The sequence below is a fragment of the Rousettus aegyptiacus genome, unplaced genomic scaffold (assembly GCF_014176215.1).
Source record: "Rousettus aegyptiacus isolate mRouAeg1 unplaced genomic scaffold, mRouAeg1.p scaffold_m13_p_4, whole genome shotgun sequence".
Taxonomy (NCBI): domain Eukaryota; kingdom Metazoa; phylum Chordata; class Mammalia; order Chiroptera; family Pteropodidae; genus Rousettus; species Rousettus aegyptiacus.
The window spans coordinates 118,700,232-118,706,435 of NW_023416307.1; positions in this window are offsets into that span (position 1 = coordinate 118,700,232).

Consider the following 6,204-nt stretch of genomic DNA (forward strand, 5'->3'; position numbering starts at 1 on the left):
AAATAGAAAACTAACCCAATGCTGTTCTCTGTTGTAAGTTTAAAATCCCATCCAGAATCTGCTTGCTTTTGCTCTTTTTCTAATTCCTCAGATAGTTGTATTTTGTATTTCATCTAGATTTTATGGTTATTTTCTGTGAGAGGATCATTTCAAAAACAGCTTATTCAGTCATAACTGGCTCTACTACTTGTACTACCACCATTATCAATGGCTACTAGAGATTTAATGTTTAACTACCAAGACATCAAAATCCATCTCCATTTGACTTGTATTATATGCCTGAAGGTTTTTGAGCCTGATAAATAGCTCAGTGAAACAGATGTTGTGATCCATTGCATGTGCTTGTCATGGACATGAAAGTGAGAGCTGGGTAGATGAGCATGGCACAGATGCCACATGACTGCTATCCCCTGACTACCATGGTTTAGAGATGAGCACTAAATACTATTTTAATTCAATCTTCACATTTTTTGAGGTAATTATCATCATTGTCTACAGAAAGTGAAATCTTGATCCAAGAGTGATACCTAGGGATGGCCTGATTTCAAAGATGATTATGCCATGCCTTCTCCCATGAAATACACCTCAACCACAGTATCTCTCCATCTCATCAGTGGATAGCTGTACCTTCTTTTCAAATAGTGAGTATAATGTCCTTCCTTGGTATTTTCACCAACATCCAGGCAGACTCCTTTGTTTCTTTTTAAGTATTTTGAAATTTTTTCTCTTTAAGTATTATTTCTAAAAAAAAAACTTTTATAGTACAAAAAATACCTTAACTTAGAAAATTCGAAAGATACTCTTAAACGAAGTATGACAAGAAAAATTACTCAAATAGGTGGACTTTCTTCTTGAAGAATATTGTCATGCAGAGTTGTTGGTGCACTATGTAAAACCCGCACTTGCCTAGAGTTTCAGTGATCTAAGAGAGTTTCAAATTGAAACTAGAGAAGGAGAGAGGAAAATGGATGAATAAAGCAATAAATTAAAAATGTAAGGGGTCATCGTGTATAGTTTGGGATCAAATATAGAGAGGTACTGGGAAATTCATAGGACAAAATGGTTAGGAAAGAGGCAGGGTGGAGTTTTTATGGCCTTTGATCTATTTGTGCTTCTGCACAGAACATAAAGCAGCAGTTGAGTTCAGGAAAGTGTCAGGCTCAAAAATCTTCCTTCTGTCTGCTTATAGCCATGATCAACAAAATCCATTCATAATCCCAATAGTACTCATATTGGAAGTGTTCCAATTGCTCTCTAATCCCCACCAGGGTAAGAGATATTCAAGAAGGAGTAGACTCAGTCATCAAAGCCATGCACTTGACCTAAGATATCTTTGTCACAAAGCCCACACAAATGCAAAAAGTGCTTCAAATGCAAACTCTTATCAGAGCTCCCAAGCTAACCAAAGATAAAATTCTTCAAGAGTGAACAAATGGTCCAGAAATAAGACAACTCTTCCCTCTATAGGGCATCCCTGTTTCAAGTACCAATGCTTTCTCAGACTTTCGAGGACCTGTTTCAAGTCTACTTGCTATAGTGCTGATTCACAGACAAGTTTGGCTTTCTGAGCTGTGATGCTATAGCAAAGCAAAATGACATAGCTGTATCTCCAACCAATATCTCCACTAGTATCACTCTGATAACTAGTTGTTTGCCACTGAAATGTTTTTCTAGGTATTATGTGATGGTGAATTGTATGTATCAACTTGATTGAGCTAAGGAATTCCCAGATAACTGGTAAAATATTATTTCTGAGTGTGTCTAGGAGGGTGTTTCTGGGAGAGATTAGCTTTGAATCAGTAAACTGAGTAAAGATTGCCATAATTAATTCAAGTACCCCCAGCCCTCCCCCCAAAATGGAAGAAGGGCAAATTTACTCCCTTTGCTTGATCTGGGATATCTATCTTTTCCTGCCTTTGAAAATCAGTGCTCCTGGTTTGAGGCCTTTGGACAAATATATATATAACACATATATATGTATATATATGTATGTTATGTGTGTGTGTGTATGTATATATATATATATCTGTTATGTGTGTGCGTGTGTGTGTGTGTATATATATATATATCTGTTGTGTGTGTGTGTAGCTGTTTTTCTAGAGAACCTTAATGCATATTGTTTATGTACATAGCACTTCATAATAGTACATGCTCGATACGTATTTTTCTGATGCCCTGAGCACAGCTGTATGTTCTCAGCCAATGGAAAATGAGCATTCAAGGTTGTCCTATACACTCTCAGCCAGTGAGCACCGTGACATGTTTTCTTGAGTAAGCAAGTTTGTAATGCATACTACGTCCTCTACTGTAGCCTTATCTCTTTCAATTTACTTTTTGTCTGGTAAAAGATTTTTACCCACAATGGCTGACAAAAAAAATGATGTGCAATGGTAGCACAAGGCTTACCATAAGGAAACAAATATCTAGTACTTACCCCATTGGGTATAAAAGTGTAGGGCAGTTCAAAGTGCCTTTAAGAAAATGGTTGAGGAAACACAGGCTAAAGATCTATAAATTGTTAAGGAGTAGTGGAAGCCATTGGACATTTTGAAGGTTAATGTGAACCTAACATCAGTCTGCAGAATGGACCTACCAATATATACATGGTAGGTGAATGAACTCAAATTTCAAGCAATGTCAGAACTTCAGGAGATTTAAAAAAATATGGAAGACTTATTCCTAAGATACAATGTTGGGAAGCATCTCCATAGAAGTGTGTCACAAATTGTTAAGTAGAATGCTGACAAGTTACTATACTCATGTCTAAATAATACATATTCTTGCTAAACAGCATAATTTTGTATTGTTGAGCGCCATAAGAAGAACTGCATTTTTAAGCCTACTTTATAACCTTAGTGGCTTACCCATTAAGAGTTTATCTCTTGATTGTACAAAATCTATTGTGGATGTTCCCGGACAAGTGACTCTCTTGGATGATTTTCTTCCAAGCAAAGATGATGAGGAAATTTAGTTCCTTCCATTTATGTGCTATTCTCCTCTAACCTTTAGAGTCCTTTGCTTCCAGCCATACAAATGGGGTAAGAGAGCGTGTATAAAGTTGCACAGGCTATCTGTGGCTAGGCCTGAAAGTGATCGACATCACTACTTCCTACATCCCACTGTATAAAATTAGTCATTTAAACCTGTCTAGATCGAAGTGACTGAGAAATACCCAATTATGTTCCAACCTGTAGGAAAATTAAACAGTAAATTCATGGTGTTTCTCTGCCACAAAGCCATAGTTAATCACTTTTTCCTACCTTCAGATATTTATTGAGTGCCCCTGGTTGCCAGACATTGTGCCTGTTGCTAGTGCTATAGAGAGTAGTAGGTCACATTTCTATATCAGGTGACTCCCAGCTTTCAATCTTAGTTGATTGTTACATAGTCCTGTCCCAACCACAGAACAAAACATAAGAGAAGAAGCAGTTTAAGAGATCATATAGTCAGTTTTAAACATGTTCAGTTTGAAGTCCCAAAGGGAAGCTACATACTGTCTAAAACCGGGAAAGAAGGTTCAGATGGAGATCCAAACTTGGGAGGCATTAGATTATAGACCAGGGAAGTATGAGGGTTCATGAAGTTACCAAGAGAGAATGTGGGAGGTATAGAGGGGAGAAGTAGTAATCTTAGAACAGAATCCTGGAGAACCCCCAGGAAAGGGAGGGACACTAGAGGACTCAGCATGACTACCCAGAGAGACAGGAGGAGATCTGTGTCCTTGGAATTCACTGATGAAGTAAGAGAGTAGTTTCAGCAGCATGGAGGCCAAAAGGCCAAATAGAGATAGTCTTGGGTAGATGACTGAATGGGAGGCACAAAATTCAAAGACCCTGAACATCCAAGACTCTCTCAAAAACTTTGGTACAAAGACAAAGAAAGAAGAATAGATCTGTAACCAGAGGAGACTCAAGAATGAGGGAGGATTTTGATTTTTTTTCTATTTTTAAGATGAAAGGGAAACCACTGTGTTTGAAAGTGAAAGGGAAAGATCTCATTGAGAGAAGTTGCAGATACTGAAGAGAAGGGGAAACCCTTTAACTTCCCCTTGAAAATAATGAAAATAATAAATACTCATTTGAGCAATATGAAAGAAATAAAATAGAAATTGAAAACCCTGCCCCTTCCTACAGGACCTACCACATTCAAGTCTCAAAGGTTATCGCTGTTCACTCTATATTTTCCCTAGTTCTTATTATCTTTTATCATACCAGCTGGGTCTCCTACTAAAGAGTATTAGGTGTATTGTTCATTTTCCTGGATGAAAATATAAGCTCCACAAAGACAGATACGTTTTTCTGTTCACTGCCTTGCACATAGTACACACTCAATAAATATTTGTTAAATAAATGAATGTTGCATATGCTTCAACTTTCTTTTTCAACATAATACCACTGTATCCTTACAATCTACCTTATTTGTTTTAACAGTTACATAAAATGGCTATAGCAAGATTTAAACAATCTTCGATGAGCATTGCAGATACTTCTAATTTTTATGATTACAGACAAGTATAGGCATATATATTTTTTTTACTTTTCTGTAGAAAAATCTCTATAGAAGAGATTCCTAAAAGTGGAATTACTAAGTCAAAGACTATAAATGTTAAAATGTTGACAGTCTATCTTAAAATTGGCCTTGAAAATACATCTAATTGATTTGAGTATATGAGAGTAGAGAGGGGCCATGGACAGAGCTAAGTTGCAGGGAATATGAAGATCTAGACAAAGCTATAAAAAGAGGTAGTAAAAAGAATTACTCGGGCAAGGAGGATATCTGTGAAATGAATCATCGGGAGAACAACAGGGATGAAATCTCTCTCCCTAATGAATTAAACACCACAGCTACCTTTCAAGAATCCTCTCCCTTCCAGAGCTGTACAGAAAGCTGGCAACTCAGACTGGAGAAACTATTAGCATTCCTTCCCTGGGCCATCCCTCTCCCCACAGCTTTGTGCCAAAGCAACCAGAGCTCCCAGTCTCCCTTTAAAAACATAATTAACATTCTCAGTGGGGTGGATTGTGCACATTACTTGCAGATGGCTGCTTCCTGTCTTGTTAGCTCACATGCTGGCTTTGGAATAATATGCCAAACAATGCTTTTAGTTCCCTTTTTCCTTAATTAAGAGAACCTTCTGAGGCTGCAGCATTCTGACTCTTCCTTTCGACAATCCACCAAACCTGTATTGAGTACTTACTATGTGCCGAACACTGATCACCCAGATAAATTAGACGCGGTCTTGCTTTAAGAAACTTACATTCTTTCAGAATTTCAGACTTATATATTATCACAAGGTAAAGCAGTAAGTATTGGGAAAACAGTATATACAGAGTTCTTTGAAGGACTTTAAAAGCAGAGAAGAAGACAACTAATTGATTCCGCCTTGGGTACAGAGTTGGTATGCTTTGGCAGAGGGCTAATGGTTTAAAGTCAGAGAATGAGCAAAGGATTTGGGGTAAGAAAAAGTTCCTGCTCTCCACTTTCAAGCTGAGAACCTCTTGGCCTCAGTTTCCTTATTTAAAAAACAGAGATCACAGTCATCCCTAACCTCTCAGAATAGTTGGGAGGATCCCTCATTAACCACAAGAGAGCATACAAATTCAAAGTAGCATAAGCATATCCATTATTTAGTTAGCATCTACTAAGTACCAGGCATAATTTAGGCACTTTACATACTTGAACAACTTCAAGGCTCTCTCAAGGTGAATGTTATTAGCTTCGTTTCATAGCTGAGAGTCAGTTGTTAAATAAATTCTAATTGGAAGAGTTAGAATCTGAATACATAGCCGCTAAAACACATGCTCTTTCCAACATACCACGCTCACTTCTACTTTTACTATTAGGCACCAGAGTGGTCAAGATGCCATTGGCTAAAAGTGGATTCTGGCAATTAAGAGGTATGCTAAAGCAGACATTACAAATCTACAAATTCTGAATATCCTCATCAGCTCCTCCCTTCTGTGTTATAAGCCACTTGCTGTCACTATCAGTATTTTTCAATTGACAAGAATTTAAGTGTGTACTATATTCTGAGTCTTGTAAGAGAATGAAGATCAAGGCATATTGTCCCCATGACAGGTTTATTATTGCTGGGAAGGTAGAACTAAAGCCTATATAGTGGAGAGGAGTCTATTTAGTTTGATGTAGCACATACTGAGTCTGAGACCATCAGATGAAAATAGTCGGCAGGCAGATAAAATTGTA